This window comes from Calonectris borealis, chromosome 17 (assembly GCF_964195595.1).
Source record: "Calonectris borealis chromosome 17, bCalBor7.hap1.2, whole genome shotgun sequence".
Classification (NCBI taxonomy): domain Eukaryota; kingdom Metazoa; phylum Chordata; class Aves; order Procellariiformes; family Procellariidae; genus Calonectris; species Calonectris borealis.
The window spans coordinates 7,373,367-7,394,510 of record NC_134328.1 but is presented as its reverse complement, the minus strand read 5'-3'; the positions used below and the strand labels follow the sequence as shown (position 1 = coordinate 7,394,510).

Here is a 21,144-nt window from a genome sequence, read left to right as displayed (position 1 = left end):
GGGGGCATGGAGCACAATTAAGCAATTGCCTAAGTTCTTAATACAAGATTGGCCACGATCAGTTAGTTTATAGCTGTATTTCATAGCTGGAGGAATTTGCATTAAGATTTGTTACATAGAACAATATTGTAAACATGCTTTGCAGAACAGATAAAGCAGCTTTAATATTAAAACTTTATTAAATCTTATGAGAGGATACACCAAGTAGACTCGGCCAAAACATCTAGTTTTCCAGAAAAATTGTACCACTGGCACTTTTTTGAAGCAAGTCTGGAACAAGCCTAAGGTGTAAAGCTCTTTACCCGCATTTCTAATCCACTTAAATTTTTTCATTGGCAGCTATCTTAGCAGTTCTTTCCTCATTCTAAGTGCAAGAAGAATTTCTTGACAAAGTCTGCTAGAATGTGGCATTATCTTGAATCTGCTTCACTCCATGCACTCAACGCTTGCAGTCCTAGATCATATCTCTGTTTGTCAAAAAGCTAGAGAAAGAGGACAAAGCACAGATCAAGAGTCAGATAAAACAAAGAATACTTAAGTGCTTTAATAATTTTAGATAAGCAAAAAATGCAGCTTCTAGAATTAAGATGTTTTGGTTGTTTTCCATTTGGGATAATTTGTTTATCTTGGTTTTGCTGCCATATATCCAGATGTCACTAAACTGTCTCCAGGCAAAAGTTTACCATAACACTTTTCTATTGCTCTAGCTACAAAGATATTACTGTCATCTTGGAAATGTTAAGTTCTGTATTGGTTACAATTTACCACGACAGAGCAGAAGTTACTGATGTCAGAATTGGCAGAAGTTAGTTTAGTCCTCTCAGAGAAAGTTAGTTATTGCTTACATGCAGCAAAATAACATGGAGATGGCCACTAATTCACTGTTTTGCTAGCAGTCATCTGAAAGATTTCAGTATCTGCCGTATGCATATAAATGTGTCAAGGTCTCTGCTAGTGCTAACGCTATCTCTAGGAAAACCAGGTAGTTCTTATGCCCTAGACTTCTTGAAAGAGTTCTGGCCTCCAAACAAGGCTATCTACAGAGTCATATGGGTGCTCACACATACAGGAGTGCTCAAAACCAGTTTGTTATCTCTTAAGGACAAGCAGATGCGCATGCCTCTTCTCTATTTGTTAGCATCCTTGAAATGCAGAAGTATTGGGCTTGTTTTCAAAGGCGTTGTCTTTCTTTCAGTTCGCTATTGTGTAAACTCTCTGCTTTTTCCTAGTAAGTCAATCATGAGATTGTCAGGGTTGGTTTGATCTTATTAAATGCTTTAAAAAGTATCTTCAGCAGGTCTTACAGCAGTGTCTTAAATTTCAATATTAAAAAGGTATGCTAAAGGAATTATTCCATTAGTGTCAAACTATATGGATGTGAAGACTACATTTCTCTGTGAGCTAGAGCAAAGCGGAAAACCAGAATTTGGTTTTTTTTAAATTTTGGAATGAATCTTATGCTTATGAAGCACACAATGATTATGGAAAAAATGGTAGCAAATAATTAATTAATACTTTCTAAAGCAATCTGTAAGCCTTGATTTGGTATACTGTGACAGTGGGAGATTGTTAGTTGGCTAGGTCCAAGTAACTGTAACTGAATTATTTATTGGCCTAAAAATTTATTTTTTAAATACATAAATAAATTTGTATGGCAAACTAACTTCCTAGCTGCTCCTAATCCTTTCTCAAATATTAAGTTAATGCTAATGAGAAGGGACTTGACTAAAGTTAAAAATAGAGCACATTGAACTTGACATGAACCTTAATATCTTTTCCAGCTTTTACAAGGATTGTATTGTGAATTGTGTATTGTTTAGTTGGTTTCTCACTGATTAAAAGTATTGAAATAAACTGTGTATTGTGAAATAAAGCTGCTGTCATTGCTATGTTTACATTTTGAATATCTTATCTAAATGTTACTTTACAAATTTGATGCAAAGTTCAAGCTTGGAGATTTCTAAGTCTTACTAAGACCTTTTTTTTTTTCCTAAAGGCAAAATATATTCCTCAAGACATAAGACAACTGAAATGTGTTTATTGTCAAAGCCTAAAACAAATTTGTTTTGTTTACTTGGGCTTTGGATAAAGCCAGTCTGGCAGACCAGATATTTCACTATATGGAGTTTGTTACTACAGCCTTACAGCAGTTTCCAGTGTTCTTTGAGCTTGGTTTTACATAGATCTTTCTTTATTCTGCTTATTGTAAATTCATTTATTGACTTAACTGATAAGTTTGCTGATTACTTTATAGACATAAGACTGATCTTGGCTAAAACAATTCTGCAGAGCTTATTGCATGAAGATTTGGTAAAATCGTAAAGAAAACACCTCTCTAATACTTCTTGTTCTGGGAGAAGGTCCTAATAGTGGCTTGCTTATCTCTGATCTTTTATTCTTGTCCTCTAAGAATGTAGACTTGGTAACTACAGGTAATAATTACAGTCACTGTCAGGGTGGTCATTGAAGAAGAAACGATGGTGACTTAAGGGAAGTTTCTCTTCTGTGTGAGTGGCTGTATGTATCCCTAACACTTGATTTAGGAGACTTGTCCTTATTCCGAGTGATGCTTTTATCTTTATACTTAGTGATGTACTTAAGGGAGATGCAGGCCTGCTATAACCAATAGATTTTTGCCCAATTTTCTCCCACTCAGTGAAAAAAAAAAAAATCTGAATTAATTATTGTCAAAATGACAGACTAGTGATAAGTAGTGTTCAAAAAGTTGAGTGTTGCGAGTTGTCAGTGAAGAAAAAGAATACAAAATTGAAAATACCGTATCATTATACAGTCATGTTACGCCTTCCTGTTGAATGTAAGTAGTTCTGGTCTATGCCATATCAAAAAGAGTATAGTGGACTTAATCTTTCTCTGTATTATTTTTTTAAAGGTCAAAGCTAAAACTTTCTTATGAGCAGCAGAACTTGCCAGCACTTCTCTGCCATCTTTTTTTTTTTTTCCTTCTGGCTTGAGAGTACAAGGCAGTTCTATACAAAATAACCATAAGTGTCATGGAAAATCAACAGGAAGAAAGTGTTTTCCTCTTCAGTCACTTCATTTATTCTCCTCCTCCTCCTTATTATCAGATGGCAGAGTTAAAAATAAAAAACTGATACTTCCACGTAGTGTAGAGCTTAACTACAGAACTGACTGCCACAGAATATTTTAGCTGTATTAATTTTCATGGGTTCAAAAAGAAACATATAGAAAAGAAATCCAGCTGCTGGGAAACTCAGTCCTTTTGAACTAGGAAATTCCTGAGCTGTAGATTGTGAAGTTTGAGAGTATGCTGAAACAATTCATATGCTTACCTTTTTCTTTCTAGGCATTCCTACTGGCTTCTGTTGGAGAGAGAATACTGTGCTAGGTAAGTCTTCTGTTTGACCTCATTGTCCAGGACTACTTTGATTTATGAGATTTGATTCAGAGAAAACATTGATATTTCAAAGGTTAGGAAAAGGGAAAAAATAATTTCAATTCCCTTAGAAAAATAAAGGTATTTTTTTATGTTCTATATTAATATTGTATATAGTTTGCTCTCCTCCACCTCCCTCAAACTTGAGGAAATGCATGGTATGACCTGGCCTCAGTATGTATGATAGTATCCAATGTTAATAGGCTTTTGGGGGATATTTGGGCCATTAAAGGATGTTGCTCTTAAAAGTTGTGGGATGGAGTGGTAGCATCCTTCTGTGTATATATCTGCCTTTAGTTTTTAATTGTCTGTATCTCTGCTACTAGAGTTTTCCTGAAGTAACCGACGATGTGAATACTTTGCTCTTTTGAAACAATGGTGATGAAATGGGATTTCTTAGCTAAAGCTAAACCAACCGTTTTTGGTTTTGTTTGTTTTTCTGTCATAACTTCTGGGGTAACCAATTTAGCCTTCAATACTCAAATAGATTAATGTGTCAAGCTCTATACCTGTTGCTGGAGAGTAGTGAAACTGGTAACTTGTTTGGACATTCCATTCAGTGAGATTTTGGTCTCAAGAAAGGAAGCGCCTTCTTCAGAATAATCTCTTGTGATAAGATCAACCTCTTTGCTCTGCAGTTTAGCAGCTGCCCTGAAATAAAATTCAAGTGAGCTGGCTTGGTTAGAATAAGGTAACGTTAAAGCAAAGTGAAGAAAATGAAAGGAGACAGTGGAAGGAAAACCGTTGGAGAATGATCTCTTCAAAGCACAGAAAAGACTGTGTTTTGTTTCAGATAGCTGTGGTTATTAAAATGTTACAGTTCCTAAGCAATGATTTGCAGACAGATGACACACTGAGGTAAATAATCTGTGGTGGAGAGAAGGGATAAATAACTTTTGCTCTTGACTGGATGGAGACACTTGTCTAAGCATATTGTCTGTCATAAATCTACTTGCAATGAAAAAGAACTAAATCACAGCATTTCTGTTCTGCAAGACAGAATTAACGATATCAGACTTAAGTTTTGTATGCTCTTTTCTTGTGTTGCCTCCATGGTATGCTGTGTTTATCCTGTTATTGTATGTACACTGTTATTTATAGACTTCATTTATATGAGAATCTAACAAAGTAAGCTTCCTACTGGTGAAAGCTCAAGTGTAGGTAAGGTTTTGTAGCTTTCTGAACTTTTAATGGACTGTTAAGTACACTAAAAATGCTTAGCGGGCTTTAAAAAGAAAATATTAACGCTATGCCATGCCTAGAGACAATATTAGTAACTTTTCTCCTAATAATTTTGACAGGGCCCAAGAATATAAGATTCTGACTGCGGTGTACCTAAACCTAACTTCCCTTTCTTTTAAGAGTTCCATGTAAGTGTGGTCTACTGTAATAGAAGGTCAGTTAACTGGACAAATGCAGTGGTGTTTACTGACAAGAAAACACATTGAATCAACTACACTGTATAGCTAATGTACTCCAGTTGTATGACATAAATGCATGACTGGTGCTAATCAGTTAGTTACCATGTTTGATATGCTTACCAGATGCTAATATAAAAACCTCCCAGTGCAGAAGTGTGGCTGAATACTAACTTTAAAGCTTAGCATCAAGTTAAACTTTGAATTAAACTGCACAATGACCTGAAAGTCTGTTAAAAGAGAACATGAGTTGTTTAAATTGTGGTGGATGCATCTTAGATGTCTCATTGGCAGACAAATCCTCAAACAATGGTTCCCCAGCTCAGGGTTTTATTGAATAAGATACAATTCAGTCGGTCTACTTGTATGGGAACTAAAGATGCAATGCACGTAAGAAAAAGTAATAATAAAAAAAATTCCACAGCTCTATCCTGGTGTTTTCTCCAGTGCGCTATATAAAAATACATAAAATTGCTTCCTAATGTTATGAAACGAGACAACTTCTTAGCCATTTATCTACAAACAAGGAAGCAACTGGATCTGAAACAAAACATTACAAATGTTTTTGGCACTTGAAGGGGAAGGATGTGATCCCTTCTTCTGTTTTTGGCAGTCACTGACCTCTTGTACTAACTTCCAGAATGGCTGCAAATCTTCCTAAAATTACTTGGAATTTCTATGCTAATGATGGTAGCGTCATTTTGGGGAGTTCTGTAGATAAACATCAGCGTTTAAGAAGTGCCAATTTGTATTAAAACTTTAATGAGCAAAACTGATTTTCTGCCTGCTGCAGGAATCTTGGGGAGCTTAGAGTGAGATTTGTTGCATTTTTTTAATGAAAGTGAACTTTTGTAATGAAAGTGAAGGTATTGCTTCTTTAATAGAACATTAGAAAAACTAGAAGCATAAGGTTTTTATGCAATGGAAATTCTTTGTAACAAATCAAATAGAAAAGTTTGGACAAAAAAAATCCAGAGGGCATTGAAAGCCTTATTCAAAAGCATGCTGCTTTTTCTCATTAAAAAAAAAAACAAAAACAAAAAACTACGTGATAGTAGGAATTAATGTGGTCAGGAATACATACTTTGTGTCCAGTAAAGATGGGAGTATTAATGGATGTATGCAATATGTAAAGAGTACATGAGATTAATAAAACATACTTGCTTAAATCAGTACCAAAAAGAATGTGGTAATACATCTTAAAATTAAGACAAAATAGGATCAATTGTAAAGTACTCTCTTGTCTTAGTAGCCCATTGTTATAATGGTACCAGTTTATCATTGGGCTGCAGTACATAATTCTCTGTTGATAACGTTTTACTGAAAATCATAGAGAAATTATGCTAGCATCAATCCAAACAGTGCGAACAAAGTTAGAGCTGGTTGATTAGGGTTTTGTTCAGTCAAGTTTTGAAGGTCTCTTACGATAGAGATTCCATAGGCTGTCTGGAACTGGTTCCTCTGTTCAACCGCTATTTGGAAACTGAAATTTAACTTGTTGCAAGTAGTAAAGCTTGCCTCTTGCCCTTTTGTTGTAGGCCTCAGAGGAGACTCTGTGACTCTCCAGTCTGTAATATCTCTCTAGGTGCTATTTTTCTGTTTTGTATGGCATTGAACAAAGATACCAACCTTTGGGGTTTTTTCCTCCTCCATTTTAGCGTAATTTTTAAATAATTGACCTCTGAAATCTAAGATTTGAGTCTACCAGTGACGTGCAAAATAACATTACAGCTATCAGTTTTGTGCAGTAAATTTTAGCAGATGCTTTGTGTTATAACCATTGGTACACAGCGGATGTGCAACATTTGAAATATAACAAGATAACCTGGCTGCGTGCTGGAGAAACAAATTAACCTAATTTGGGGGTGATTCTATTCTGCCTTTAGTTGCAGTTTAGCTGAAGGTACTCCACTAAGCTCTGGTCTCTATGGTTATGAAATATAGTAAGGTATATGAAAAAAATAGAGGAAATGGGATTTTTAACTAATGAAATGCTCAGATTTATTGGTATACTATAGATAGACAACTGTCACTTCAAATTTTGAATGGTAAGCATTTGTGTTGAACTAAATGAACACCTCTTGCAGCCATACTAAGTGTACCTGTGTACACTCAAAGTTAATCAGATTTTAATTACAGCATTGAGGTAAGAACATTTCCATATTTCAAGGTCAAATTGTGTTTTAGAAATGTCACCTTTGTATTAAGTAGCTGTACTTATTCCTTACAATGAAGTAGATTATATGTAAGCACTGATACTATGCATGGAAAACTTAAACTATTTTGCTTTCCTTTCTTCAGTAACTTCCTTTGTTTTTAGTCTCTGATCTTGTACTCTCAAATTTGAGATTCTAGTTAGGCAAAAAACTCAGGAAACTTCATTAACAGGCCTTTTATTATTATTAGATCAGAGGATAACAAGATCTAATTTTAAAAGCAAAAGGGGATGTGTGTTTTTCAATAAATTTAAAAAAAAAAATCTATTGTAGCCTGATGAAACAAGATACCAAGTAGAATTCTCAAAAGCATTCTAACACACCAGGCATTTAACTCCCATTGAAGTCAGTTTGTGTGAGTCTGTGCATATGTAATATGGAAACTCCTAATGGATAGCTGCCTTGCCGCTGCCCTCTCCCCATAGCACTCAAACACTTTTTCAGAATACAAATCTACGTTTTTAAAATGGTAATATATCCAGAGCTTTGATTAAAATCAGTTGTTTTACAGTGTAAAATAATATATTTATTGACATTAATTCTACAGCTTAGTTCTTGTGCATCTGCTGACTAGCAAAATATGCCTAAGGCAAGTCAAAGTGATTTATGGACTATATTTCTTTCCTGTTCATGTGCCCCTCCTTATTGATGGGTGTAAATATTTCCAACAGTTAAATTAGTGATTTAAATGCCAGTTTAAAGTCTGCTTTAAATGAATATTCTTAATCAGGAGTTGCGATCTGTCATAATCAAGACAGTATATATCAGTGTTGTTTACTCTTCATAGGAAAAAACCCCTGTGTCCTAATTTGAATGTCACTGAAACTCCCTATGTGCTCATGTTGGGCAAAGGCCAAGTTAGTATACAGGTCCTTGACAGACTTTAGCTCTCCACTTACGAGACCACTGTCTGTCACTGTATAGTAAAGTGAACACGGTTGCGGAAATAGTAATGCACTTTGGAGATGATACAACAGACATAAGTCTATAGTAGTCTTTTCTGTGAACTGATGGGTGCCAGTCCCACGTAGTCTAACAAGCAGTTACACAGCAATGTGCTTCATTAAGTAAGTACAATAAGGGCTAAAGGAAGAAGTGTTGAGAGTTGACAATACTATTTTAAGGTTTTTGAATGACCTCACAACCTTAGTATTTTCAGTGTAATTTTTTGCATGCCTTTAAAAAGCATATGGAAAAAATAGTATAATTCGCTATAACAGAATTTCTGCTCTGTTTGCCAGCAAGGTTGTCATCTGGAATCCCACAGAGCAGATCGACACCACTTTGGTCACTGGACTGGGCGTGCTCTCTACATGGGCTAGCCACTAGAGGGGCAGGAGCACAGTCTTCTAGCACTACTGACCGAGACCCCCATCTGCGGTTTCAACCGGGATCTTGAATTGGGTGGGGAGGGAAGGGTGGCCTTTGCTAAGCCCTTGATCCTAGTGCTGCCTCATGTTTTGTGGATACTGTGTATGGGTGGGGCAGTGTAACCTGGAAAAATGTCCCTGTTCACTAGCTACTGTGCTGCCAGGCACTTTAACTGCTTTGTAGCTGGCAGGTTTATAGAGAAGCTGCTCTTGGTCTTTATAATATGGTGATAAAGCGTGTCCTATCCTGTCAGCGTGGAGGAGCTGTGCAGCAACAAAGCTTACTTGGTTAGATAAAATATTTGAGGGTCTTGGCAAGTGGTTTAAAACAAAACTGAGCATGTTCAAAGACTTTAAAAGCACTTACCGACTGTACAGATATCTTCATTGGAGCAGGAAGATGAAGTTTAGCTTGTTCAGACATTTTATCAGTTTCTCTTGTAAAGCTTTAACTTCTTGGACTGAATAAGAAGTTATACTTTGTTCAGCTGAATTCTCCACTCTGTTTTTAAATGTCTGAACCAATTTTATGCAAGTCTTCCACAAAAAGTAGTTCTGAGGGGTGTGTGAGAGACAGACATTGAAGAATTAGAACAGGTTTCTGTGATGGAAAATGTTAGGCATCCTTAACCACAGATGTAGCTGTGCCTGCATAGGTAATGATATGCTTTAGCGTATTTTTCTATTTTGGGCAAAGATGCCCACCCGAAACCAGCAATGTTCTTTTCTTTTTAGTACACCAGTTTGTCAAAATTAACTTTCATTCAGTAGATCCTCCTAATTTTAGCCTAGAATGAAACTTTAGTTCCAATGTTGGGTGTATCAAGGCTGTTTTAAAGACGAAGTATATTAAATTGAGTATGCGTGTTCATAAATAAAGTCACCGGGGCCTCTTTCCTAGACTAACAGATGCCCTCGTGGAAATGTCTGTTGGTGTGTGGTTTTAAATGTTTTTCAGCAATCCATTCCTCCCCGCCCCTGTTTGGTACTCCACATTATAGAATCTTTATTTGTACACACAAAAAGCAAGAAATAATACCCCGTTTTGTTTAGTATTGGTCTTATTTTCATGACCTGTAAGCTTTAACTGTGTCTGGGAGTGGAAGAAACTACATCTGTTTGGCCTCATGTATAATGCAAGTGTGGCATATTTTAAAATAACTTTTAAAATATCTTTAAAATTACAGATGAACACAGCTAATTTCTAATCGGTTTTGTAAACAAAAGGTATAGTCTTCAGAAACTGGAAAAATGCATGCTGTAGCCTTCTGAAAAGAGCTTGCACGCTTTCCTGAAATATGTTTTTCCTAAATGGCTTCAGAATAGGACACAGTGTAGATTGGGTGGAGCCTCACAGTCTCAGTAGGACTGAGACGTGCTGTTAATTCAAGGGCAGTCTCTTATTAGCTTCATGAGCTGCATAATAAAACATACACAGTAAAAAAGAAAAGTATATTTTGAAGGGAATTGCATGAAGTTTAGTAAGGGTCCTCAGAATTATTCATTTTTTGCAGACATGCTGGTGCATCATTGTGACTCTTTTGCTTGAAAACGTGATTATACAGACTCAGATTTTAGTTAATAGGTCACTTATGTGGTGATCTAGTAAACACTTCTAAATACTACTCAAGTTTTGTAATCAGTGTATTTTTGGAGGCAGTGTTAGAAATTGCTAGTGTCGTCTTCCCATCCCCCAGCTTTTGAGCTCAGAGGAGTCTAGCTTGCTTGCAGCTGCAGTGGTAGGCATCTTTCAGGAAGTGACCTTGGCTTGTATTAATCAAATTCAGAACACACAGAAAAGCTTCTTGGTAACATGCTGACTTGATGTAAAATTTTATAGCATCCATTTTCTTTTAAAATGAGGCCATCTTATAAAAAGGGAATTTATTTATGATATCTCAATTTAAAAGAATTTCTCTAAAATGGCATGTTATTTAGAGAAGGTAAAACAACAAAAACAAACTGCTCTTTTTACTGAGAGGAAAATAGCTTTTTATATGTGTAATTAAATCTTAAATTACTATTGACAAAACTGTATTTTAGCCTAGCTAAACTATGAAAATACAGTGTTATTTGATGGCATTTTCATTGGTGTCTTACCATTTTTGAACTAGAGTAGAAAAGCTTGGTAATAGGGCATGATCTCAATCAGCTAAGATTCTCATGGTGTCTTTAGCTTTCTGACATGTATTTTAATCACTTACTGCATCTTTTGTTAGCAGCTATCAAGGCATTAAACTTAACCTCATAGTAGCTGTATTGAGCTGCTATGCCTATTTGCATAAATTGAGAAGGGGAATCTACCTGTGCCTGTTCAAGAAATCACTGTTTGACCTTGTCCACCAGCTGGAAATTAATTTTCCTTGGCTGCTCTTAAATTGAGTGGTTGACTATTCCTGAAGCATGGTTTAAGAGTTTTGCATTATTATCTTCTTGCCCAAAACTATTTTGTGACTTGACTTACAGAAAGATGATTGTTGGCAGTATTTTCAGCTGGCATAGCTGTTTGTAGGAGTATCTGTCTTTATCCTTCCTCGGGACCTACACAGAGGGCTGAGACTAGAATATTTTTCATCATTACAAAGTGCTGTGAAATCCTTTAAGGTTCCTGGGGTAAGATAATTTACCAATTTTCAAACTGCATATTTCTGGAGAATTAGTAATAGGTGCCACCTGACTAATGTTTTTTTTCCCTTAGGTTGTTATGTGCATTATCTTGAACAATCTACCATCTGGTTGGTTTCAGGGTTTGGAAAACTGAGTTCTACTTTAACTGGCATCTTCAGCATAAACCGCTTCTGTACGTCGATGGCATATTTACTCATTTTACCTCTTCACAATTATATTCAGATTCGTGTCATCCTTTCTGCAGTGTGTTGGACATCTGAGTATGCCAACATACATGTTCTCCAGTGCTTCCTGACTTGACTGCTGCCTGTTTTGGAATGGTTTCATTCCATGTTGTTTACCTTGCAAATGTATGCAATGACTTGCAATTCTATTTGGTATCAAGTCAGAGTTGCTAATCATTCACTTCAAGGTCTCTGTGTAATCCTACCCCTTTCTGCTGTGCTGAACATACTCTTAGGTTACTTTGCTTTTGAATTTGCCTTAACTACATGTTTTATATACTTTGCTTCATGCTGCCTCATTATATTGTCCATTACTGCACCAAACTGAGATGTCCTCATCCACAACTTTACACTTAGAGTGTTAGTCCTCTTTCCTTGTAGTCTGCGAGGCCAATGAAGAGGTGATAAATCTGTTGCTCTCTGTGCTTAAGTGTAGTTGACACTGACTTTCAAAGATCAAGTGGATGCCGAAACACAATCGTAGATTGTGTCATTCAGTGTTTGCTGTCATCAGCATTTTCATCAATCTCCCAGAGAATAAAACTGGTCCCAGCACAGATTCTGGGATGCCTTACCATGGACTGATTCACTGAGTCAGTAGTCCCTGCGATGAAACTACAGTGCTAGTGATGGTATTTTGGCTCTGGAAAGTTTGTGTTGTAATTCTCTCCATTAAAATTTTAAATCAGAACTAGTGATTAGGAGACAACAGAACCTGGAACCATATACAGAACAGAGGCATACAGTGGACCAAGCAGCCTGTTCTATGTTCTTCCTTTAGTTCTGTAATCTTAAAATGAGTGGAGACCAAGATCTTCTCTTTTTCTGTGCCAAAGCAAGTCAGTCTATTACAAATGTCTCGTGTCCAGATCATTTTCTATTTCTGCAGCTAGGTATTACTTGTTTTCCTGTGCAAGACTGTGAAGAACTGACAACTTTTGTACCCAAGAGCTACAATTTCACTGTCCACCCTTCTTGGAGTAGAAGGAGGATGACTTGTTTTGAAGTCAGCATCTTGAAGAAGAGTGTTATTAATGGTACTGTGGGGACTGGACAGTGTGCAGCTGTACTCCTTGGGCTGCCCAACCTTATGCCAGGGCAACGGCAATTTTTCATTTGATAAGAAGCAAAGTACATCACTGCAGCTCCGGACTGCACATTCGGAATCCTTTCCGACAATTCTGTGCTGGTGTTCTCCCTCCCTCCCCGTTCGCAAGGTCCGTCTTTCCTGTTTGCCAGCACAATCTCGCTGCTGTCACTTAAAGCTCCATAGTTCAGCGCTGCTTTGACACTGCCTGGTATCAGTCCTACCCCTTAGATTACTGACCTGGTTTTCAACTAAAATGGGGGTAAGGGGACTCACTTCTGCAGCTCTTATCTTCTGACTCACTGGCGTACTGCTTCTGCACTGCTCCAGTTCCCTTTTATTTCCATGCTGAAAGAAACGCTCAACTCGCAGGAGGCTGCTGGGCGCTCTGCTACCTACGTTGCTCGAAGGGAAGGGGAGGAGAGGGCCTCTTCTGCCTCAGCCTGCTCTCTCCGGTGGGTACCGAGGCGAGGCGCGCCGGCTGCCCCGCGGCGGGGCCGGCCGGGCCGCAAGGAGTTAAGGGCCGGCTGCCGCCCGCGGTTCTGTCTGGAGCCGCCGCGCTCCCATTGGTTGCGAAAAGGTGAAATTGAAACCACGGTAAACTTTTGACCCTGTAGCAGTTCTTGTGGAACGCCTTCCCCTTGCCAAGAGCAGAGGGCTTTTTTTCCCCCCCTTTTCCTGTATTTATTCTCTGTGATCGTGCCGTGCCGCATGCAGCCTCTCCAAGGGAGGGGGAGGACAAGCACAAGCAAGTAGTTTGCGTGTCCAGCTAACGGTGAAGCTGGAATATGTCTTAATTGCTAGTGCCAGCTATCTTCTAAAACTCTGATCAGTAAACAAGTAGGAGTCCATTTTTCAACTTCCAAGATGGTTTTTGTGTGGTTAAAAACAAAAAACAACCACAAAAATTGATACTATCACGGCTAATTAGAAAGTGGGGAAGGGAGGATGAGTCATCAGGCACGCTGGCTGCAGTGAGCTCTGCTGCTTAATAAACGTTTTTTTAAAAGATGGAAGTGGCTTCTCTTTACTGAAATCTGAGGTAGAAATGTGTCATTATTACTACTTAGTTCGTAAGTTGGTGTGTTAAATACATATTTACCTAACTGTAACTGTTCTTCTATTCTTCTGTATCTTCTTTAAACAAAAGAATATATTTGTTCAGTCTGGGAGACAAGTAGTGCCAGCTGAACTTCATTGCCAACTTGCAAAGTGTCAGAAGCCCATGGTAGCCAATGTTACGAATTGTTGTTTAGGTAGGGCGACTCTAACAAATTCTGGACCTGATTAAAGTGTGTCACTTTCATACTATGCAGAGTTTGTCACAAAAACGTAAAAAATATCTGTGGTCGAGAAAATTCACCTTCCCTCTGTAGCTTTGCCAAACCAGACAAATTAAAGCAGCATTACGTTTTCAATGAAGTATGAATACGAGATTTAGTTAATCCACGTTTCTTTTCCCTTAAACGTGTCTGTCTTTTCACTGACAAAAGAATAGCTGACTTGGTTACTTTACTGCATCAGCTGCCTTTTTCTCCCTCCCCCACTCCCAGGCACAGGTATCGGCCTGCTGTTTTTGCTGGAACATTAAACTTACTGAATGTTAAGTGCCACTTAATCAAGGAGTCACTCAGCACCTGACTTAGAGATAACATTCAAAACTCTTCCTCAACAAAGAAACTTGATTCCTGACTACTTCAGGCTGATGTTTTCACCTCTCTAGTGGCTTGTTCTTGCAAATAGTTTCATCAGATTTATACAGCGTGTTCGTTTTCCTAATGAGAGATTAGAGTGGGGAGGAACCCTCAACTGCTGTGATTTGGATTTTTTAAAAAATTCAGTTGAATAAGCAGTGCAGTGGTTAAGAAGTGTTTAGTTTACAGCAGTGTTAGCATAGTAGGACAAGATTGTGAAGGTTCGGTGTGGGCTGTTTTTGGAGTGCTGCTGTTCTCTCTGCAGTTTTATCTGGGAATTGAGGGAGTCTCCTGAAGCATTGCGAGCAGCATCAAGGGAACAGTGAATATAATATGATTAATAGCAGATCCCCTGCCCCCTCTTGTCTGCAGTTCTCGTTGCAACTGCAAAAGAAACACGCGCTTGTAGTGATAGTTGGTGGCCTCCCTGTTTGTTCCAGCTAGTGTTCCCAAGCAGCATCTATTATATAGTTTATTTTTCCCCACTCCATGTGATTTCTTTGTTCTCTCCTCCCTGCGCCTGTGTGCGTCCTGTCTGCTTCTCATTGTCCGTTTCATGGCAGTTCGTCTGCCTTCACAGTGGAGCTGCACTGAAGCTGCAAATCATACTGCCTATCCCAGTGAAATGGAATAAATGCTCTTCTAAAGGAAAGAAGAGTGAATAACAACTGTTAGGAACTAAGAATCACTTGTGAACTCTATTTCTGAAGTGTCATTTAAATGTCTCTATCTGAAAGGCTTCTCTTGAACAGTTGCGTGACTGCATCGTGGTAACATTGGGTGCACATGCCTTTTAACATTAGAAATCGGTGATCTCTAAAAATGTTACTGCATATGCCAGCGGTAGGGTGGGAAACTGGCAAAAAATGAACACTGACTCTTAAGCTAAAGAACACAAACTTCACCAGATTTGTAAATCCTGTAACTTCAAAGTATCCTACTTTGGGGAGAGTGTTACTGAAGACTGTTATTGAGAGCTAACTGCTGATCATGAGAAAATCAATAGTGTAACCTTTACTTCCAATGGAAATGGCCAGAAAGAGGGCTATCAGGGATACTGTCAGCGCATTTTGTAACCAAAAAGCATTAAATGAGCAGTCACAAACTGAAAATAAACTATGGACTTCTTTACTGTTTTATTCTGTGTGTTTATTCAGCGTAGATTTTGAGATTGGTTACATCTCCCCAGTTTCCTCAGTGGGAAATTGCAATCTCCTGCTTTGGAGCTGCCCCTTTAGAATTTTCTACCGCCACAAACGTTTCCAAACTGTGAATGAGAGATGTAGAAAGAAGTTCATACCAAGGTGTTTTCATCTATTCTTTCTGTTGTCTGGAGTAAGCAGTTCCTATTGTCATGTTTTACTAAAGAATGGGAAGATGATTTAGAGGAAATTGTAGAGCACAAACTCTCAATTTGGAAAATTATTTTATATTCCAAAACTCATCAGTACTTCTATTGTGTGCTCCAAATTTCTGCTGGCTTATTTCCCCTCAGTCTCCTGGCTTTGATCACAGAATTGTACAGTGAGCTGGAGTCTGGCATCTAGTATTAAAGCTTGCCACTTCCCCCTAAATCAGCTCCTAAGTGTCATGCTGACACAAATGATACTGAAAGAGGTGACCTGTAGTAGTTGGAAGTTAGGTTTTTGTTTGTTTTTAAAACTTTACCATTGTATCTCTGTCTTTTATTTCTGTTTCAGTTGATGATGAAACTTACTATCTGCATCTAAGTGTTTCACTATGGGATGCAATAAGTGGCTTTTTCTCTGCTTCTTCCTCATTAGGTTCATCTCAAAGCTCTCCTGTCTGCATCCTTGTTGTGGATCTCCAGTTATGAGTGAACTTCTGGTCCTCTGCAACAATAATGGGTTGGGTTTCTGGAATGTAAATCCCTCTTTGAACAGCTAGATATGGAGACTTACCTTTTCTAAGAAATACATTGATCAGATCTAGAGGTCCTCAAAACACTTTCAACCAACTTTCAGGTCTAGTTTTGCTCTAGCATTGGTGCAGGTTTATAGCAGCAACTTCTTAAAAGACAGTTTAAAAAAAAAAAAAATCAATGTATGCATATTCTCGCCCTCTCTACTAGCATTATAATTTTTGTAAGTTCTCTTGCATGCCATCGCAATGTAGCAAGATGAATAGATGCAAAAAATTTTAAGCTGCAGACATGTTGATTCCTTTAAGCATATGTGTACGTACATACAGTCTTGTTTCTTTGGCGCAAGAGTTCAAGAATCAATCAGCGTCTAAGAAATCTTTTTTTTTTTTAAATATACAAAACAGTATGTGGAAAGCATAGTGTTTTTCAGATAGAACAAAGTGGTGTGATCTCAGTGAAGCAGACCTCCTGCTGTGAGTTGTGTTTCGCCTCCCGCACTTTCTTGAAAAATGTGGTAAATACCGGGATTGGCTGCTATAGCTGAAAGGACTTTGGGCATTTATAATCTCTGTAGGTTGCATTATCTATACAGCTGTCGCTAATAAATGTTTCTGGGTTGATGTGCCCTAATAGCCAGGTTGTTCCTAGCTTCTGTTGTAGGCCGAAGTCATCTCAGGCCACAGGGACAGTAAACAGTCTTTCTTACTGATTTCTACTGAAGTAGCAGACCAGGATATTTACTCTGCAGTCTTTTTAGAAGAGTCTGCTTTATTTCCAGCATAGTTTAAAACTGGTTTTAGGTTGGTTGTTTGGGGTCTTGGGGGGGGGAGGGGTGGGGGTAGGACAGGACAGGATTGTTCGAAGAAATTCCACGTGCTAATATAGAACCCTCTGCCATTCACATTTGGCTTTTTTTTGTGTGTGTTCTGGAAAGCTGTTCTTATCTATCCTGTTTCCTCATTAGCTCTGATTTCTCTAAACTTTCCTTCTGATGTTTATTGAGCATATAGTACTTATCCTTTAGGATGATAATCAGTGTAACCTATCTGGCTATTTCTCAAAGCAGTACATGAATTTTAAATAGTAGAGAGACCACATCCCTGAACAGATGGAGGAAGGAAAACAGAAGATTGGCTGATGTGCTCCATAACTGTTGCATTTGCTCATTAGTGGTATGTAGTCGTCCTTACAATAGTCTGCTGAAGTCTAAATCTGGAAGGCTAAAACAACAAAAGGGATCAACTTTACAGTTTGTGGTATCAAAAATTCTTCATATTATATCACTGCACCATGCCCATTGTTCACTCTCTCTAATCGGATGGCAGTAGAAATGTGTAGTTTTCTTCAAGACAAGTAAATTAAAAGCACAATACAATAATACCTATAATAGTAATACTGTAATACTTACAGTAGACAGTTTTAGTTCTTAAGGTACAAATAGGGAATGTCCTGAAAATAAAGGATCTGACAAATATAAATACGATTCAGAGCAAAAATTATATGCCAGCAAAAATGGTATATCTTTTGTCTTGCTGGCTCCACATGCTATTGTAGTCTTTTGGTAATGATGCTGTGAAAATAGAGGATGAGTATTTTTCATTTTGGATGTTACTACTTAAAGGTTCCCATTTCCAGCACTAGAACAGACAACTGTAAACATTCTTTCATAATAAACCTCACGGCTGTGATGTGATAAAGAATAAGAAAATTAGTGATGCCTATCTAAATTTTTTTCAAGTGCTAAGCTTTGTCTGTTCTGGGGAGGAAAAGGGGCCATGTGTACTGAACGTGGACATTACAGAAAGTTTATTTTATTTGAGGGAAGAATTTCTTATGTCTTACAGTAGGAGAAATAATGTTGCTTTTTAATTAATGCCTGTTTAATGTAATTATAAATTGAGGGAGCAAAGCTGAATTATCCTGGCTATGCAAATGGAGGAGGAAGGGGAATTGCAAGCTCTGTGATGGTCATAGTATCCTTTTGAATTGATCTATGACTGTTGTTCATAAGAAAAATACCCATGTAGATAGCAACATTTCCGATAATACTAATTTCAGAAATTTTTAATTAATACTTCTAACTTACGTGTATTGAATATATTGATAACTTCAATTATGCTTCTTTTTCTCTTTTCTAGCTTCTTGTATAGAATATTCATTAGGTGATTTGTTATTTCAAAAGCTGTCATTCCTCTTCTTTTTTCCACAATACAGTTAAAGTAGGAAAAGCAGTTCTGTCTCTTTGTTTTAGGTTTCTTTTGTTTTTTTCACCTTGATTTTCTACCACCTATATAATGTTGTCCTCCTGGGTCCTGTGTCAACATTGCTCGCATGTTGTTGTGACAGGATTAGAATTGAGGATTTCAGTCAGAGAAATCTTATTTTGAAATATCCTGAAGTTGAAAATGAAGAAAATTAAGATCAATATGAAGCTTGCTTAAGCTTGCTATAAGAGGCAGAAGAGAACATCTGGAGAGAGAATAAATGTTTGAGGTTTTCAGAAGCTGAGTAACAGAGCACGACACATAAGAATGGACTTGTGTGTTTTATGGGGAGGATAATAGGGGCATCCTGTTAAAGGAAAAGCAAAACCATTTAAAATTGATAAAAAAAATTCACTTATACAGTTAGCAGGCACATGATATCAGGCAAGTTATTAGAATACTAAAAAGCATTTTGTATTTTTTAATAGGAGAATATTTATCGTTATAGTTAGTAGAGTTTATATTTATAAGGGTATTCTGTGGTATGTATTAGTTTCCTACTGATTCCTGGAAGCTAAACCTCCCTTTGGTAGATTCACCCATTTTCAGTACTGAATAAGGCGAGGCTCTGATATGATACGGCATGGTGAATTCTATGTGGCAAACAGGTGTTGCTAATGAACACATTAGTGCTAGAAATGCTATCTTTATTTGAAGGAAGTAACCCTTCACTTTTGCTTTCTTGTTATTTTATGGGTACATAGTATAAATGTTAATTATGTCTTTTCAGGTATGCAGAAGACATTTCTGATCTTTCTAGAAATAAAACATTCTAAGTTGTAATTCTCTTTGTTGCTTGCTTTTACAGGCTGTCAGAGCAAGAGTGATACTGTTTAATGACACTGTTTTACGTAGTATGCTATTCATGCTGTCTTCATAGTGTTCTTCAGTTAACGGTTTCATAAAGTTTCAGGGTAGCTTCTGAGAAACTTTGAAGGCTGCTAGTCATTCATTGGCTCAGAAAGGAAAATGTTGACTTGCTTAGCTGTAAAAGCAAAATTAGTCTTTGCTTTTAGGAAACTTAATTCAGTGTGTCTTTGAAGTGCAATCATTAAAAAAACAGCCTTTTTTAAAAGTGTTTTAAAGATTTTTTTTTTTTTCAGTCCTATAAACTAGCAGACTCAAGAAAATTTTTTAGTAGTGTCTTAGGATCTCAGATGAGAAACTGAAGAACTTCTGCCCTGCTTGTACTGTGTGACAGTTATTGTCAATCCTGAACCACTGCAGTTTGCAGAATGATGTTTTAAGATACCAGTTTCTTTTTGCTTAAAAGGCTCCACTGTGATGTGTGACACCGTAGTGGCTAATAATGAGCAATTTGTCAATGAGTAGCTGGCCATGCAGTAATGGCAGAGCAGTAAGTGGTAACCCTTTCACTTGACCAAAGATAGTAAGAAATCCTCACTCATCATCCAGGGATCTGCAAAGATCCTTGAATTTTAAAGAACATCTAGATCGAGGAAAAATACGTAAAGCAGTAAAAATAACTTTTTGATGTTTACTGCAAAATTGCAGGATTTGTGGCTCTTTTGTAATTCAAGGCAGTGTTATCATTCATAGATAGTGGCATTTAACTCTTCCGTGACAGATGGATGAAGTTTACCTCTCATCCAAACTAAACTTCACTTTGGTTTTAAGTGTGACAGATTCTGCGTTAGAATGAAGAAATCATCTAGCAATCTTCCTAAAAGTTGTGAGGATAGAAGGCAATATATCATTTAAAGACTAAGAAAAAATTTTAGAATTTCTCAATGAAGCATTGTATGCTTTCTGTAATGCTTTAAAACTTAAGACTTAACCAGTTATGACTAACTTGAATGAACTGTTCTCCATTTTGCAGGATATTTTCCCTGGTCAGTAGTAGGTACACTGTGGTCCTTAATTGGACAGTTTTTGTCATTCTTGGTACCTCTCCTTTCCTTTTTTATGTGTTTTTTACACTAATACGGGATATATTTACTAATCTGTCTCTTTGAAGGTACCTATTTTGAAATTTCGATATGAGAATTATAGCATTAAAAAGTATGTAATGTTAGACATCTATTTTGAAACAGAACATACAAATGTTTCAGAAATATACATCATCTTGCTGGTATTAATAGGCAACTTATTTTAAGTTACAGCCTTTTCATTAGATTTTCTGCCTTGATTGTTCAGCTCTAATTTCACGTCACCAATGTTGGTTTCAGAGTAGATGCAGTGAATACTGTAAATTGAATGTGCAAGGGGACTTTTTCATACTTCATATTCTTTCTTATGCTGTAAAAGATCTGAAGAGTTTTGTATTCTGCTGAAACTCAATAGTTGGCTCTGATTAGTGCTTATAATCACTTTTGCAGTTAAAAGATGTTATTTTGATCTTTACATTGCTACAAATAATGCAATTTTTGTAGTAAGTCTAGCAGTTAAGTTGCCACTGCTTTCAGCGTTGTGGTTGATGAAGGATCATTTAGATACTTATCACGACTATAAGTAGTGGACAGTGTGTATAAAGTGTATCTTTTTAAAATAAAAAAATGTGAACATTGTAGGTTATTACTGACGTTCTTAGAAAACATCAAGTAGACTGGAATAATAATTTTAAATAGGAGTTGCTCCAATTCAGACACCAGGTTTAACATAGATAGTAGTACCAGAACATTCTTAAAAGGTGTCTGTTGAGCAAACAGAGATATTTTATCTGTTTTTCTTGGCTCTGTGTAGAGTGCCTACCTATGTTTCTAAATAACTTGGGAAATAGTTCTAAATAAAATTTAGGTCTTCTGAGTCTTCTGATAGGACAAAACACATTTACTGTATTTTTCTATTTAAAGTTAATAAAAATATTCAGGTAAAAGATTTTTTTTTTTCCCCATGCTGAAGATAAAATTTTGAAAGAAATATTACTTTCAGCCTTAGTATTTCTACTGGAGCTGGTGATAGAATTCTCATTGAATTAACAGA

At 37.1% G+C, this 21,144-nt stretch overlaps 1 protein-coding gene and 1 long non-coding RNA gene across 11 annotated transcripts in view; one reads left to right on the top strand and one right to left on the bottom strand.

Moving 5' to 3' along the window:
• Nucleotides 1-21,144, top strand: part of NCOA3 (nuclear receptor coactivator 3) — an 87,375-nt gene that overhangs the window by 15,918 nt on the left and 50,313 nt on the right. For 8 of the 9 annotated variants that reach the window (XM_075166402.1, XM_075166393.1, XM_075166394.1 and 5 more), the window contains one exon: nucleotides 3,326-3,367. The exons of the other annotated variant lie outside the window; for it this stretch is intronic. The gene's annotated coding sequence lies outside the window, so the exon portion shown is untranslated. The remainder of the gene's footprint in view (nucleotides 1-3,325; nucleotides 3,368-21,144) is intronic. 9 annotated transcript variants of the gene reach the window in all.
• Nucleotides 310-12,933, bottom strand: LOC142089663 (uncharacterized). 2 transcript variants are annotated; one of them, XR_012676251.1, is made up of 4 exons: nucleotides 12,599-12,933; nucleotides 8,787-8,974; nucleotides 3,925-4,066; nucleotides 310-482 (listed from the first exon to the last, which is right to left on the bottom strand). It is a non-coding gene; the product is annotated as an uncharacterized LOC142089663 (long non-coding RNA). The 2 variants fall into 2 exon arrangements; XR_012676252.1 differs by having other exon boundaries at nucleotides 12,635-12,699.